Here is a 17,550-nt window from a genome sequence, read left to right as displayed (position 1 = left end):
ATATGACATCATCTGCAGGAGCTCTATTGTGACCTCGATGAAGCAGCAGAGGCCAGGAGCTCCTTGGTCAGAGGAACTTTCAGAACGCCGCCACAGACAATTACCTTATCGCAGATTAATCTGAGGGCTTCGAGAGATTCATCACGGAGGTTGCACGTTTCTACCTCCTTATTTACTGAGAAGCCTCTCTCCACTGTGGCTTGTCCATGGGACAGGAGGAGAGCACTTTGGCAGAACTTTAGCAGGTCAGGGTGGGACGTGCAGAGTTTGGAGTGGAGAAAGACATCCAGACGCTGCCTCAGGGGTTGGAAGGAAACAAATTCTTCTTCTCTGCCCACGACCGAGAGAAAGGATGTGAATTGCTGAATGGTGACATCACCTGCAACATTGATACGAAAATTAAGATATATTAATTTCATTAACACATTCCAGTCAACTGCTTCACCATCCATTCGACAAAAGTACATACAGTACATCGTAGATACACATAATAGTATCTGTAGCAGTGGTTCTCAACCTGGGGGCACGGAGGTCTTGTCTAAATTACAAATTGATACAATTGCGCGTCGGTGACTTGTTTAGCTGAATCTGCTTGCAAGGTGCCAAAACACCTTCTACATCAAACAGAGTAAAATCACATAACTCACAAGAACACTGGATGTGGCTATCAAAAAAGAAAAGAAAAGTAGAATAATTTGAGTGCTTGAAATCATGCATTGACATCAAGGTTGGTGGGGGGGGACAATATTCTAACCTTTGAAAGGGGGGCTCAACTTGCAAAAGGTTGAGAACCCCTGATATAGAGAGCTATGAGAGCATAAAGTTTAATTTTGTAAAAGCAAGACACTTTCACACCTGTCACAGTAAAAAAGCAGAAAACCACAAAAGAGATTCCACGCACAAGACCTTAATCAATTTGAATAACTTATCCACTTCTACTGTCCCTATAAAATATGTTCTTACCAGCTGCAATGCCACCTGCCAGCTGCTGCCCCTGGATGAAAGCCTGCACTAATGACTTCATCTGTAGGATGCACCACTCTGGATCCCTGGCCATCCTTGTGGGATCCAAACAGGTGATCTGCCTAACTATGGGGAATTTCAATGGCGATTTCTCCTGCAGTTTCTTTACGATCTTAATCAGACCCTGCAAACACTCTTTTCTGAGGTGGAGTACAGAGAGTTCACCTATCTTTGATCCTGGTTTGCCCAGGAGTGCCTATTAAGGAACATTAAGGAACATTCATGTCAATGCTTTCTTTGAAAGGAAATGTTTACATAACTTATTGTGATGATAATATTAATACTGAACAAATTGTATTTGCTAGTTGATTTGTGCAAGCATCATAATTCACAAATTCACCCCGCAAAACAAATAAACAACAATAAAATTACCTTGATGGCAGATTCAGCCCCCAAGCCTATATCTACCCTTTTGAGGGAGACCCAGTTCTTCTCCTCAGAGATGTCCAATTTAATCAGCTGCAGGGGGGTTTGGTCCTGTAGGAGTTCCCTTTTGATGAACCGCCGCAGTAAACTCTGATGATGACAACAACAACAAGAAGATAGTTACCCAGACATTCATATACATTAATATAGGTTTACATTCAAATTAATGAATCAAAATCTTTACAGTGATACTTACCAACAGGAGCTCAGTTAAATCTTCTGCCAAAAAAGGCAACACTGGCTCGTCTGTTTGGTACTTCTTGAGAAATGGGTTAAAACTTCTCGCAATGGCGAGGAAGAATTGAAGCTTTGGGATTAAGAGTGGATCCCCTTGTGCTGCCAGGATGGCATCATAAGAGGCCGTGTTTGGTTTTGTGACCTTCTTATCCTCAACAGCATTGACAAACTTCTGAATCATGGTCCAAACTTCCAGGACTCTCTCTGCAACCGGCACATTTTCCACCCATCTGTGGCCGCAGAAAGAGAGGGGAAAGCAGGACGACCCGGTGATGTTGGTGTAATCCTCTCTCCGGGCAGGAACGTTGTGGAAGAGGTAATGGAGAGCGCGCAGGAGTTTGTCAATTTGCCAGCCTGTAAAGCCTGCCTTCATGGCATTGTGGAGGGTATGGAGTCCACAGCTCCCAACCATCAGGACTTGAGCACCTCCATGCAGCTCAGCATGTTCCTTTTGAAGGAGATCCAGGAGTTTGAAATTTACATTTGGGCCATCCATTCCTACTGAGAGAAGCTGCCTCATGTTGAGTTTTGCAACACATTCCTGTGAATTGTCACACAGAAATTAATGAAGTTAATGTTAATGTATTGCTTAAGTAAACCACATTCAATACACATCAGAAGGTAATACTGTATATGCTTCAAATCAAACATTTAGCTTTATTATCCTAAAGTAAAACATGAGTCAGGTCTTGGGATACATTTCACAGTGATAGATATTAGGCCTATGTCAAGGACTGCTTTGTCAAAGTTAGATCATTGGTTCTCCAAATGTGGCTCACTATAATAAACTAAATCCCTATAATATAGGTTTGGCTTTATCAGAGCCATGCTCAACCTTCAGATTAAGGGTGCGTTCGTAAATTGCCACTCCGAGCACACTCTGAAACGTTTTAACAGTTCGGAAATTCACGGCCAGAAGAACGCTCGTCTTTTTCAAACTCAGAGCGCGATTCTATTTTTCAGAGCGTCAGATTGAATTTACGAACGAACGAACGAATTTAAGCATAACGGCTAACACCTTGACCTACAGTCTTGTGACGTCTGGTCACCCTAAGCTTTGTTGGCTGATACATCTTTTTAATTGCATACATTTTACAATATTATATTACAGAAATTCAACAGTAAGCTAAATAAATACAATTATCAAAAATCCATGAAAATGTGCAAACAATCTCCCCTATGTAACCAATAAGTATAATAGGAAAATAAACTTACTTTGATGTGCTGCAACAGATCGTCAGCTCTCCCATGTCCCAGGAATTGTGAGCCAAAATACCTCGAGCGTACACAACCATCCTCCAAAAAATGAATGTGTATGTCCATTTGTTTTTTCTTTGACGATTGATTGAGTCTCTCATCGAACATAAGGACGTACGGTCCGGCATTATTTATGGCCTCAACCAGTTGCCTCTTAAAATAGGGTGCGATGCCAAATTTTATTATGTACCCGGTTTTATCCTTGCCCAAAGCGAAGGATTTGGCGATTTCGGAGTCCGGGAACATATTTCTGAACAGCTCTCCTATGCCTTCGTTCGAGTTGAACGAGTGGTGTTTCATTGCTACATCTAAACACCACAGTACCTCAGCCTGCAAGGTAGAGGTGGTAGTGCCTAGCGTCTGCTTCTGACCGTCTGTCGTGCACCTGTTGCTGGTGGTAGGACTACTGGCAGGGTATTGCAGGGGGAGAGCAAGCGAGGTTGAGGGAGCAGTGGAGGTTGAAGGAGCAGTTGAGGTTGAGGGCGTCGATGTAGCCGTTGTGCCAGTGTAAAACAGTGACAGCGGTAGCTGAGCGTTACGTCCACGCATCCTAGCTTGGTGGCTACTTGATAGCATGTGCGATTTCACCGCCTTCACCCCCATCCAGGTAATGCTTATCGTCTTCTTGCAGACGTTGCAATAAGCCTCTTGGCTGTTGCCAACTACTGGCCTAAGCCATTCTTTAAACAACGATTCCTCCAGCCAGAGGTCCGAAAATTTGCATTTGCCCATGTCTTAACTGGCGAACTCGCGAAGAGGTTTGACAGCAAGCTAGCCGGGTACCTAAAATGATTTTTTTTTTTTTTTAAATCAATATGTTTATATTGGATTATCTCCGTTAATATTGGTAGTAAATGAAGTAGCGTAATTGGAAGTTAGTCTTAACTAAGTTTGTTGTAGAACAGATAACAAGAATAAGAAACTCGAACAAGATCGGAATAATACTGTAGGTTATATAAGGAAAGACCCATTGCTTGAGGCATTTAGTGTCTTAGAGTCCCTCCAGATTTCTCAGTCATCAGCCACCGGACCAGGGCGGGCTGCAGTCACTACAGGATATCCTCTAACCACGGCCAGCATATCTTCAATGTCCGTACGCTCTTCATCGGTTCGCCCGGTGGCCAAGTCGGGTCCTTCATGCGCCTCAATATATCCCTGTATCGTACCTAAAATGATTGAGGGAGTGCGCGAGGTACATGTGACATCATTGAATAGCCGCGAAAATTTTGTTGGACTTAGCAACAATAACTAAGGGGGGGCGTGGCTTGGCGAACTTCAGCACCCACTGCTCAAAATTACTTCCCGCGGCCCTGCTACTTGCAACATGAAAATAAATCCACGCAAGTTTAGTAATTTAAGGAGATAGGCCTGCACGTAAATTACACAAATAGAAAAAATCATACGCCCAGCTGGATTGGTGTTCGAAAATTTACTACCTCGTCAGATGACGTTTACTACTTTTCACTACTTTTTACCGGCCTTAATTCGGCCTAATTTCATTTACTACCTTTTACTACCTTTCACTACCCCGCGGCAACCCTGCTGATAACCATCCACGTGTTTGCAACGTGGGCTAAATTAATTCAGAACAGTGCTTTATTTATAGTACAAACAACTATTGTGCAAGTGGATGCTAGGTTACCTTTTCATGTTGTCATTTTTTATTAATGAATGGAAATAATTCTAATTCTCAATGATCAGGACCATTCAGGTATTCATTTATTGATTTATTCACTAATAACTATACAACACGTAAAAAATCAAAACAGGTAGGGCATACACATCAACTGGCATTTACATCAACCGGCATAAACTTATATACATATATACATAACCATAATAAAAGAAATTATACAAATGGAGTAGAATAGAGGTAAAAACTTTACCTCTATTCACACACACACACACACACACACACACACACACACACACACACACACACACACACACTATTCCTCACTGTCAGTGTCAGGGTAGCTGTCATCTTCTTTATCCCCTGTTTCCTTTGTGGTGTTTGAACAGCTGGAACACCTGCACAAGTCTGTACAACAGAGTCCTGCAGAGAAACAGGAGCATCTCTTTGTCTCACAGGCACTCCCTCTGCAACCACAGTGTATGACATGTAAAACAGAGTCTGGGGCTGGATTTCTTGTCATCCATGTCACTTCAAGATTTCCATCTTCCAGATGCCAACCATGTCCAGTAGGAGATGGAGCACCAATCTTTTGCCTTACACATGACCTCATTATTTTTGCCTGATAATTTGCCCTTTTGCAGTGCTGGTGGAGGGCATCACTTGTTGGGGGGATGGATAATTCTGGTAAGGCTGATGATGCCATACAGAATGCTTTGTACCTTGCCTCATTGATGTTTTCTGCAGTTGGCTGATCGTACAAATGGCATACATATTTGCAAAGTAATGCAAATGTAGAGTGGTCCAAGTTAAATTCAGTCCCCAGATTTCTGAAAGCCTTCAGGTAGACATCTTTCTCGCATGCCACAGCAAATGTCTTTTTTTTGCCTTTGCCATAAAAGGCACTTGTGGAGTCACACCCAGTGAATGTATGGATCCCAATCAAGGCTGAACACACACTGGCTCCCAGAGCTGAAGACACCTTGGTAATGTCAATTATGCGTGTTCTGTTGCCCGTCCCTGTGAAAAAGTACAAGCTGCATGGCAATTCTTTCTGCAGACTCACAGCAATGACTGCTACATCAGTGTTAGGGCTCTTAATAATGACAGTCTTATGTTCCTGTGCAGCATGTTGTGCATGCAGAAACACCCTTGTGTCACACTCTTCGTGGTCACACTGCAGGTCTTCCACAGCATGAACAGACTGCACACCTTCCTGTACAGTCACACAGTGACATTGGTGTTGATGTGCTATGTACAAGCTGAGGTTTCTTCCCACTGCTCTAAGATCAGCATGTGTCCACACATCGTATAAGAACTCAGCAAGTGCTTCTTTATTTGTTCCTTCTGCAAGAAACTTTTTCCACTGGGTTGGGGTCCGCTGATCTGGGCCATAGATCTGCACGCGTTGTGATCCTCCATCAGCTCGACGTGCCCGTTCAGTGCTTTTAATACTAATGTCGGGGTATTGGTCAATCACAAAGTCAATGCGTGCACACTTGTGCTGTGAAGCAAGTTGGACTATGTACTGGAGTATGGTCTCAGCAAGCTCTCCAAATGTACCTGGTCTGGATCTGATAGCCTGAATTACTGCCATGCCATCAAAAAGAATGGCACCATCTGCTGGAACACTGTCAACTAAGCAGTCTCCACCCTTGCTCTCGAGTAAATCCATTAGAGCTGACTTGTTTGTTTTAGCAATTGAACCATCAGCACTGGCCAAAGGGTAGGATACCGTCCCCAGGGAGTAAGACAGAATTTCCCTCATTTCTATCTTTCTGCTTTGACCTAAGATGAGGAGCCTGGAAAAAAGATTCTTGTCAGCACGCAAAATCACTTCCTTGCCAGCTGCAGATTTCTTTTTTGCCTTAGCCAGGTCACTAAAAGTCTTCAGTTTTTGTGACTTTATGGGTGCAAAGATGTCAACTGAATCTGAAAGCAGTCTCTGGTCCATAAACTCTTGTGTGGCATTTTCACCCTTTTCTGAGGCCACAAGCAAGTCCTTTGTGATGTATTCAGTTGCTACTCTTCCAGAGCTAATACACACAATGTGTTCTTGGTGTGTATCAAAAGGGTTCAGCATAGAATCAATAGTGGAAATTATACTGCCGACAGCCTTTTCATCAGCATTGATCCGTGTGGTGTCAAGGTCTTTTCGTTTGCGCACTTCAGGAGATATGCCAGCCATGGTTTTGCACTGTCTTGCTATTGCAGCCCTTTCATGTTGTGACAAAATCCAACGATATACTGCGGAGCGATTCTGTGTTATGCCTGTCCAGCCACCTTTGGTCTTGGCATCTCTGTTGCAGGTTTGTTCGATAGCCTGGTCACAGGCAATGGAGGCAAATCCATGTCCACTTTGTCGCTGGACAGTCCACTGACCTTTCACAGTCATCTCAGTATGGCAAGAGGGATGTGTAATTGGCAGATTCACCATCTCCAGCCAGTATGGAGGCAAGTACCGAGCATAGTTCACTCTGTTGTAGGCAAAAAATCATGGCATCATTAACCTGCCAGTTGCCAGGTGAAGCTGCCAGTCTGACTCTCGTGTTGCTCGCACGAACAGGAGGAGTAGCTGCATCATGTCGATATACGAGCTCCAGAAGGCAAATGTTGGGCTTTCCGCACTTCTCTTCTGTACGAAGTCAGAGTATTTTGAGCACATACTCTGAAACCTCTGCTCTGTACTTAAAACATCCAAAAAGGTGTCTGGAAAAGAATGCTTCATCTCACTGATGGCCTGCATGTATTCAGCTCTCTCCTCATTTGACAAGGTGTCCAGAAAGGTGATAAATCTGATGCGCTGCAGGCTTTCATACAGAAGTTTATGTGCCCTCATGCTTCGATTGTAATGATGGCCATTTATCACCCCATTGATGGATCCTGGGGCGACCACTTCGGATTCAATGAGAACATCTTGAAGCCCTGCATCTCCAAACCTTTTTCCTAAAACACTCAGGTAGGACATGGTTGTGTGGAATTCCCCAAGTCTAATGACTAAACGCTGTGTGAGGTCATCATGTTTCCAACGGATTTGCTGAGCTTTGGCATATATGGCTTGGTCAAACACTAACACCATGTGATCCAGTTAAAGCTGGTCAGCAATCTGGACACTTCGCTTCAGGATAGTGTTGACTGTTGACATCTCAGTTGGTGATGCCTCAATGACTGGCATATAATACAGTGCTGACTTCAGCAGAGTGTTTTCAGCTTGTAGCAGTGTATGGAACCCTGTCCAGCTTGGGATTGCACTTCCTTCCATGGACTTCACAAAAACATATGCTAGTTCAGCTTGTGCAGCAAAGTGGGTGTCCATTCTGCATGCCTCTGCCTCCATCAGCTGACCCAAGTTGCGTGGGCCCTGCCTTTTGGTCTGATGGTATGGCTCCATGGGGACTTGGGGTGGAGCTTTGAAGGAGGAAACTCCCTTTCTCAGAGGCTGTCTTGTGGCAGTGGACATGGTCTCGCTGGAAAAACTCTGGAGCATTATTCCATTGGTGTGATGAGTTGTTCCACGGCCTGATAGTCTCCTCACCAAAGTCAATGTTATCCCACACTAGTGTTGTGGGTGCCCTTTTTGAGAATCCCTTTGGTACCCTGTCAGTACCCTCTAGCAGTGTCAGCTGTGCAAGGCTAGTGTCCAGACTCAAGACTGTGTCCCAGGATGCACAATGTCCCAGTTTGTTCAGCGGTGAAACAATACGTGATGATCCTGTTAAATGTCGCACGGTTAAGCCTAAACACAATGACTTGGGTGTCTGTTTACGGCCCTTTGAGGCAAGGTACACAATGTCCTGACAGACAGAAAGCACTTTGAAATGCATGTCATCAGAAATGGTGACAAACTGCTCCAGTGTTGGATCCTCTGTGTCACCTACAATCCAGCTGACTAAATTGTAAAGTTCAAGGGGAACAACTGTTTGTGCTTCAGTGAGATTGAAGTTTTCTGCAATGGGGGGCCATGGGCATGACATGCCAGGACTGTTACTAAGCAGTCTTTTCAAAAGCAAAGCTGCTGTGTAAAGTGTCCGTGTGTCCTCTGTTGTTGTTTGTTGCTTTGATGTTCTTCTTTCCGTGTCGCTGTCTGTCTGGCTCATTTCGCTGGACTGAGTCGTTTCCGCACCTGATGGTAACAAGTCCAAGACTGCATGTGTCGGCAAGTTCTCAGCAAAAACCAGTTCAGACGTGTTGCGTTTGGCGGGGGTGTGGAACACTAGCTGAGGAAAATCACGGCTGAGTCTGTTCTTCAATGCATCCTGTCTGTAACACAACAAATCAACAACAAAAACAATAAAGAGTCATATGAGTACCAGCAAAGGGGGGCTTCATGTTGTGGCTGATATACAATAGCCACCTTCACAAATCAACACAGAGAGTGAATAAAATATTATAGGTGGAGTTTACTTGCTATGCAATAAGTATAATACTGTAACTAACATCACACTATCAAGAAGACTGCCATCCTCCTTATTGCAAAATAATACATGTATGTGCAGATGACAAGCAGAGTGGTCACACATATGTATGAAAATTCCCTTGGATTTGACAAATAATTACCTGTAGCTTGAAGCATCAACACCTTCACTTGACTGCACCAGGTCAGTAAAGGCCTTCCTCAGTTGGCTCATCCTCAGCACCTCTTGGTTGATCAGCAGCCTTTGACGGATTACCCTCTCGCAGAATAATTTATAGCTCAGATCAAACGTTGGCTCGATCCTTAGAAAAAAATATAGGAGAAGATATGTGTTGTGAGAGCATACGTTGTGATACGTGTTGTGAGAACAAACTGTCTCATTCATAGGACACACCTTGTACTGTATGTGTTTTTATATAAAATTAATATATGACTTACTGTTCTTTCTTTGCTTTGGCAGGATCAATCAAAAATCTTGTGTACTGTCTGTAGCAACTTTTGTGGTACTGCACCTCCAGAGCCACACAGTCTCTGTCCTTGATGTGAATGAGGATGCTCTGGTCATCCTTTACTTCAGCAGCTTCCTGCAACTTGCCTTGTACAAAAGAAAAGAAAAAAGGATGAATAAATAGGCAGGCAAACGATTAGACTCCTGGTGGAGTGGTGTTGTAAAAATGGCGCTAGGTGTTGCACCCAAAAAAGGATTCCTTATGCACACAGATGTACACCACAGCCAGGACAGACGTCTAGAGACAGAGTCTGGTTGAGTGGCATATTAACATCAGGCATGCTATGACATCCATGCAAACATACACACATTAAGGTCAAAATGTGCTTCATTCTATATCAAAAATCTAAAACACTGGGAGGGGGGGGGGGGTAGCAGTGTAGGCTAGATAGTCATTCAACTTCTCCCAACATCTCTCTCTCTCTCTGTGTGTGTGTGTGTGTGTGTGTGTGTGTGTGTGTGTGTGTGTGTGTGTGTGTGTGTGTGTGTGTGTGTGTGTGGGGGGGGGGGGGCATATTATAGGCATGGTGATGTTATGTATTGGAATGTAATTTCACACCCACACACATTATGGCAATTCACACATACATTCATATTAGAATTACACTAGAATTAGGGGCCGCCCAGCAACACACAGGGACAGAAGCGGAAAAATCCCAAGTGTACAAGTGTGATAGAGGGGCAGTGGGGGAATGGCCCGGGGGATGGGCTGGCTGCTGATAAGCAGTGTGTTGACCAGAGAGGACATCAGGCTGAGGAGCCACAATTCTGAACAGGTATTCAGTGGCATATTAACATCAGGCATTCTATGACATCCATGCAAACATACACACTACCCTATTAAGGTCAAAATGTGCTTAATTCTAAAATCTAAAACACACGGGGGGGGGGGTAGCAGTGTAGGCTAGATAGTCATTCAACTTCTCCCAACATCTCTCTGTGTGTGTGTGTGTGTGTGTGTGTGTGTGTGTGTGTGTGTGTGTGTGTGTGTGTGTGTGTGTGTGTGTGTGTGTGTGTGTGTGTGTGTTGGGGGATGGGATGCATAGACTACCTACTGTGTGGTGGGGGGGTGAGGCTGATACCCAGTCTTACCTGCAGTTAAAGTCTGTGTTTTTGTCAAAGCTTCTTTTTGACGTCTGCCACCCCCGACGACAAATTTGCAGGCCTTCTTGCAAATGATACAGATGGCAGGAAGAACGGGACCAGAGCTCGAGATGGGCAGGCTTGACCTGGACCGAAGTTTCCTGGTCGGAGTAGTCCCAGTCGATGGAGCAGGCATAGCCTCGCTAGTTTGGGGGTCTTGTTGATCATCCCTCTCTTTCTCTCGCAAGAGACGCCGTTTGGTTCTCTCGATGTCGCGCTTGTCGATAAATCTCCGGTAGCATGTAGGATGGAAAGCTGCATCTTCAGGAATTTCCTCATAGTCCAATTCTAGACAGTGTTGGAAATGTTCTGATACGTCTCTGCACTCACCCCTCAACTCTAGCCACTGCCGAAGACTGTTTCGATATGTATTCCACCTTGTGCAGGTGAAATTCTGTGTTTCCTCATGCTTAACTGAAGATATGTGCATGTAACAAATCTTACGTTTAGAAGATTTTTTTTTGGCAACACTTTCGATTGGAATTTCGTCTTCTTCGGTACTGCTGAACGATCGCGCTGCTGCTGCGGTGGCTGCCATGCTACTTCTGTTTACCAGCTCAGCTGACATACCAGCTACCCGATTCGTCCATTCTGATGACGTTTCAACCGTGGCACCTCTCGCGGGCCAAAGTGTTATTACGCCTGCCGAATATGTACATACGCCTTGCCAGACACTAGTTCTTCCTTTAAACGTTGCGAACGAAAAAAGTACTGTGTTATAAGCGGCGGAACTTTTTTTACATTCTCAACATAACTCATTCTTTTTTATGAACTAAAGCGCGTTTGGTACGGAGAGCACGGAGCAAGCCTGGTTTTCTGAAGGAGTTTTCGAGGTTCACCTTACGGCCTATCTAGAGTCATGCCTTTTCTGAGTCGACAGAGAAGACCCTCAAGGCGGGAGAGAGACGGTCTGAACGCAAGTGCTCTGGTACTCATCAAGCAGTGGGAGAGACTTAATGTCATTGATGGAGTGCTCTATAGAGTCACCAAGGCTCCCTTGAGCAAACAGAAGAGGCGTCAGTTTGTCTTGCCCCAAAGTCTGGTATACAAGGCCTTGCGTGGTGTACATGACTTGGCCGGACATCAAGGGCAGGCAAGAACGATTTACCTGACAAGACAACGCTTCTTCTGGCCTAGAATGGAGCACCAAATTAAGGACTATGTGAAGTGCTGCCAGAGGTGCATCCTGGCCAAGACACCGGATCCTTCTGCCAGAGCTCCGCTTGAAAGTATCAGGACCACCGCTCCTATGGAACTAGTGTGTTTGGATTTCTGGAGTGCGGAAGATGGCAAGCAGCGTTCAGTAGATGTTCTTGTCCTGACAGATCACTTCACAAAGTTGGCCCATGCCTTTCCCTGCACAAACCAACAAGCAAAACAAGTTGCTAAGAAGTTGTGGGATAACGTCTTCTGTGTGTATGGGTTTGCGGGGCGCATACATACAGATCAAGGAGCCAACTTTGAGAGTGAGCTCATCGCAGAACTGCTTAAACTATCGGGTGTCTCCAAGTCACACACTACAGCCTACCACCCCATGGGGAACGGAGGGACTGAGAGATTTAACAGGACTCTGGGGGGTATGCTCCGTTCACTGCCACTGAGAGAGAAGGCCAAGTGGCCCCAGCAAATCCAGACCCTGACATTTGCATACAATGCGACAGTGCATGAGACGACTGGCTATGCACCCTTCCACTTAATGTTTGGTCGGGTTCCAAGGCTCCCCGTTGATGTGATGTTCAAACAGGTCCTACACGACCCAGTGGTTGTTGACTATGGCAGCTATGTAACAACGCTTATGTCCCACCTCCATGAAGCAGCAGACATTGCTCGAAAGCATGCCATCAAGGAGCAAGACAAGCAAGCCAGAGGTTACAATCGAAAGATCAAGGGGACTTGCCTGAACGTGGGGGACAGAGTACTTCTCGCCAACAAAGGCGAGAGGGGAAAGAAGAAACTTGCGGACAAGTGGGAACCAACAGTCTATACTGTCGTGGACAGCAACCCACAGACTCATGTCTACATGTTGGAAGATGACAAGGGTAAAACAAAGGTAGTGCATCGCAACCTTATCCTGGATATCAGCTTCCTGCCTATAGAGTCTGCTCAAGGAGACATGCCGGAGACCGAGGACAGTCTTGATGATTCAGAGGACGGGTCTCGGATGGAGGATCTCGTCAACTCTTTGGATGAGGAAGAGGGTTCGGAGGATAGGACAAGCGCATGGGCACTGAGTGGGGCGGAAGACACTGCCAGTCACCGGTCCTGTGACGGAGCTGATACAGACGAAGATCAGTCTGATGCAGAGCTAGATCAGTCAAGTGTACCAGATACAGCATCAGTGATCGACGCAAGCAGTGTCCAGTCATTCAGACCGGTTACAGCGTCAGCAGTTGACACATCAGACTCAGTGTCGATGGTTGACACAGGCCATGTCCCGACCGTTATTTCTGACACTTTACCAACGGTTGCAGAACAGGGCCGAGACAGCCAAGTACCCACTCAAGCAGACACGCAGGGTGTGGTCAGGACACGTGCTGGCAGGGTTGTTAAGAGAGTCAGCCGTTTTGTAGAGACAATGGCTCAGAGGCCGACCAGCATGAGGGGGTTCGCAAACTCTTTCAGTAAGAGATCCCAGTCTCTTCTTACCCTGTTCTAAAGGGGCTGTATTATTTCTTCTTGTTTGTTTTCTTTTATTGAGATGTTTCTTTTTTTATCGTTTTTTTTTTTTTTACATTTTGCAATGTGTCACTGTAAGTGATGTACTGTTTACTGTATGTGCTCACGAGTACGGTTTGGGACTCAAGTAGGCCGGGTAGTTTGGTGTACACGGCACCAAGCAATTCTAAGAGGGGACTAAGGGTTGATCACCCTTTTGATTTCTCTGAACCTGTTTACCAGGTAGCTTCTAGCTGATTGTGAAGATGGTATCTTTATGTGAACCCGTGCCAGTTTTAACCCAGTGTTAATGTCCCTGTCAGTGTTATGTCCTGTCAGCCGCTCAGGATTTTGGTGTAATTCAGGAGGGGTGAATGTAGCAGGTATATAAATATACAGGAATGCCTTCCACCAATAATCCCTCACGTTTTATTTTATTGTTCCAATATTATTTATTGTCACTTTATTTTGGTATGTTTACTACAAAAGACCGTTTTGGGAGCTAATGCTTTTATTTTGAAGTCTTCACTTTCGGCAGTGACGTCATCTACCTGCGTTGCACCCTCTCTCACTCAGTTGTTTGATGGCAGACTGAGGTGAGGAGAGTTTGTCATGTGCTCTTTGTAGATTTCTGTTCTAGGTGATGTTTACAGTGTTTATATAATCTGAAACTGTGAAACAAGGTTATAATATCATTCCATGGTGCTAATGTGTTGCTGTGTAGTTGTTTTGCAGAAGTTTGAGTGTTTTAGCAAACTTTTAGTTAAGTGTACTGTTTGGCGGCACTTGTGAGGACTCACACACAGCACCGGCAGCATGTTTAATGGCGTCTTTTCCCCACCACAGACTGGTGTGTTGCAGACGTCCATCTTTATTAATGCTGCTGCATTATTGTCTTTATTTCATGCAGGTATGTTTGTTGCTCCCATGTTTTTGGTCTATTGTGTTTTGTACTATGTGTTTATTTTATTGTTTTATAAGTACTAGTCTCTCAGTTGTTTGATGGCAGACTGAGACTGGTGTGTTGCAGACGTCCATCTGTATTAATGCTGCTGCATTATTGTGTTTATTTCATGCAGAGGAATAAATACGCCACAGTTTCGGTTAAAGACAACAATTGAATCTCCTTGTCCATCAAACACGCACAACACAACGCAGAGTCGTAGCAAGGGTCTGCTGAGAAGTAGGCCCAGACCGGCTACACAAGAACAGCTGGAACTGACGATGATTCAGGCCACGCGCCCGAAAGAAGTTCACTGTCTTCATGACAGTGGTCACTATATCATCCATCCCCAGCACCTTCCCGCACAAAGCTTCTTGATGGATAATGCAATGATACGTTATCAGAGGCGTGTGACAGTTACTTTCTTGCATTTTCTCCTCCATTAGTCCAACCAAACCCAGTTTTCCTCCACACATTGCAGGTGCATCGTCTGTAGTTAATCCCACCAAGTTTTCCCAGGGCAATGCATTTTTACTGATGGACTTCTCCACCGCATCAAAAATGTCCCGTCCCGTTGTGGTCCCATGCATGGCAGCCCCATCCAACAGCTCCTCAGTGACAGAGAGGTCCGACTTCACGCCTCTAATAAAAATAGATAGCTGCGCTGTATCCGTGTTGTCTGTGCTTTCATCAACAGCTAATGAAAAAGCTATGTAGCTGCGTGTCTCTTCGGCCAGCTGTGTTGCCAGGTTTCCTGCTAGTTCCTTAACTCGGTCCGCGATAGGGTTTCTTGATAAACTGACATTTTTAAAAGTCTGTATCTGGTCGGGACACACCTGCTCACAGACCTTCAGCTAGGGTGACCAGATTTGAGGTGGCGAAAAAGAGGACACTTGCGATTGTTGGGGGGTGGGGGGAAGCGCCAGTCAATTTAAGTACACGCTTTATGGTCCCAACAGTGAAAACAGGGCGTTTTCATGAATTTATAAAACCCCCCACTTGCGAAAGTTGGGGGAAGCGCCAGTCAATTTTTAATGGTCCCAACAGTGAAAAACGGGCGTTTTCATGAATTTATAAAACCCCCCCGGACATGACGTAAAAAGAGGACGTTTGGTCACCCTACTTCAGCATGCACTGCTTCAAAAACGCTCCCTCTGAAAAAGACTTTTGCGGGCGATTTCTTCAGCCACAACAAATCTAGCTTTCACTGCCGCATTGTTTTTGGTTGTGGCTTTCGCGAACACATTCTGCTGCGATCGCAGTTTGCCTTTTAATTCTTGGGCAATTTGTTGTTTTTCTTGATGGCTAATTTTGGCATACTTAGCTCCGTGTTTGGTCTCAAAATGTCGACGTAGATTGTACTCTTTGACAACCGCCACCGCCTCATAACACAAAAGACATACCGGTTTTTCTCCTTGAAGCACAAACTTGTATTCGCCTTCCCATCTTTCTCGAAACACCCTTCCATCTGCATCAATTTTTCTCTTCCTGGACATTTTGGGATCATTATTTGTATTTCTCAATTCCACTTGTTGGGAAAATCGCATCGACGTGGAAACACTGCGGTCTAGTGGCGGGACGCCGTCACTTGCGGGTAACATAATTGGCATGCATTGTGGGAAATGTAGTTTTTGGTCAATGTTTTGTTAGTCGGGGCCTTTGGGAGGTTTGCAAGTTGAACCAACTCCTGAGAAACACCAATTCCAGCATGGAACTTTAGTAGAAATGGGGAAAACTGGGCAAAGTGGACAAAGAGGGAAACTGCTCTGGATCTTCAGACTTTGAGGGGCACTAAGTTCACCGGGTGGCATACAGTTTGAGCAGTGACGTGCGGTGAAGTTCATGGCTGGTGAGGCACTGACGTCATCACAATCAGATTTGAACTGGACTCACTAGCACCCACTGCCATGAGGCAGGAGAACTGCGTGCCTCACCTAGTCTCTCTTCGCAGCGGGTTTGCTCAGCACAAGAGACACGTTACAGACATACAGTTGACAAAAAACACTGTATATTATATACACCAGCTAAAGTATGGAAATTAGTTAATATAGCCAGAGTGTTTGAACATTTTAATAGCGACATACAGACAGCAGTTACAGTCTCACTGTATAGCATGTCAGCAGGTTGGTGCCTCACCGAGCAGCCGTTCTCAGTGTTTGAACTGATGAAATGGTGAAATTAAAAGGAAAATAACTTTATAATACAAACAACTGGATAAATATGATCATTAAATTTATTTCTTCATTTTACTTTTCATGATGACTCGATGGCACGGCCTCACCTGCCTCCCCTCACCGCACGTCACTGAGTTTGAGGTCATTCAATAAAAAAATAACATGAATCGATATGAAAAGCGCAACTTGTGTATCAGCTGTGAAACTTGGAGCCCAGTCAAAAGCTACTTTTAAGATATAATATTGCTGTTGATTTTAAATTAATTTGCATTTCAACTTATCACTGAACCAAGCTGGTAAATGAAGTGGCCCAAATAGCTAAATGTTAAAATGTCAGAAAAACGAAGTTATCAGTGCAAAGTGTTCTTCCATACTGTATCATGCACTTTGAAATCATCTTTTTGAAAAGATGTGCAACTGAATTAATTATCAAAGGTTCAAAATTTCAAAAGGTTTTATTTGTCATATGCACAGCAGATACAGCGTATATGTTGGCAATGAAAATCTTATATCCCAGGCTCCTCCAACAACTCAACATACATAGAGCAAATAAGATAAATAAAATAGTGCAAAAAGAGAGAAGAATATTTACAATAACAACACTAAGGATGTAAAGATGTAAAATATATACATATGTAGAATGAATTGAGATTATTTAAATATACTGTACAGTAATTTAAATACTTTACACTGTTGAAGAGGTTTAGACGGATGCATATATTACGTATAACAGATGTGTATGGCAGATATGTATAATATATAGATATGTGTACTATAAACAGATGTGAGTAGACATTCACAGAGCTCAGGAGTTCAGCAGTCTTATAGCCTGTGGTATAAAACTGTCTCTGAGTCTGGAGGTCTTGGTCCGGATGCTGCGGTACCGTCTGCCAGACGGCAGCAGACAGAACAGATTGTTGCTGGGGTGATGGGGGTCCTTTAATATCCTACCGGCCTTCTTCCTACACCGCTGGGTGTAGAGGTCCTCCATGGATGGCAGCTCCGTCCTGGTGATGTGCTGAGCAGTTTTCACCACCCTCTGTAGAGTCTTATGGTTGAGGGCGGTGCAACTGCCATACCAGGCGGTGATGCAGCCAGTCAGGGTACTCTCGATGGTGCACCTGTAGAAGTTGCAGA

At 44.6% G+C, this 17,550-nt stretch overlaps 1 long non-coding RNA gene across 1 annotated transcript; it reads right to left on the bottom strand.

Moving 5' to 3' along the window:
- Nucleotides 1-31: 31 nt before the first annotated feature.
- Nucleotides 32-1,966, bottom strand: LOC134871889 (uncharacterized). The gene is made up of 3 exons (XR_010166753.1): nucleotides 1,646-1,966; nucleotides 1,396-1,539; nucleotides 32-1,219 (listed from the first exon to the last, which is right to left on the bottom strand). It is a non-coding gene; the product is annotated as an uncharacterized LOC134871889 (long non-coding RNA).
- Between the last annotated feature and the right edge of the window lie 15,584 nt (nucleotides 1,967-17,550).

The sequence above is a fragment of the Eleginops maclovinus genome, chromosome 11 (genome assembly GCF_036324505.1).
Source record: "Eleginops maclovinus isolate JMC-PN-2008 ecotype Puerto Natales chromosome 11, JC_Emac_rtc_rv5, whole genome shotgun sequence".
Lineage (NCBI taxonomy): Eukaryota > Metazoa > Chordata > Actinopteri > Perciformes > Eleginopidae > Eleginops > Eleginops maclovinus.
Note: the sequence above shows the minus strand (reverse complement) of the source record. Positions and strands in the feature narration are given on the sequence as shown.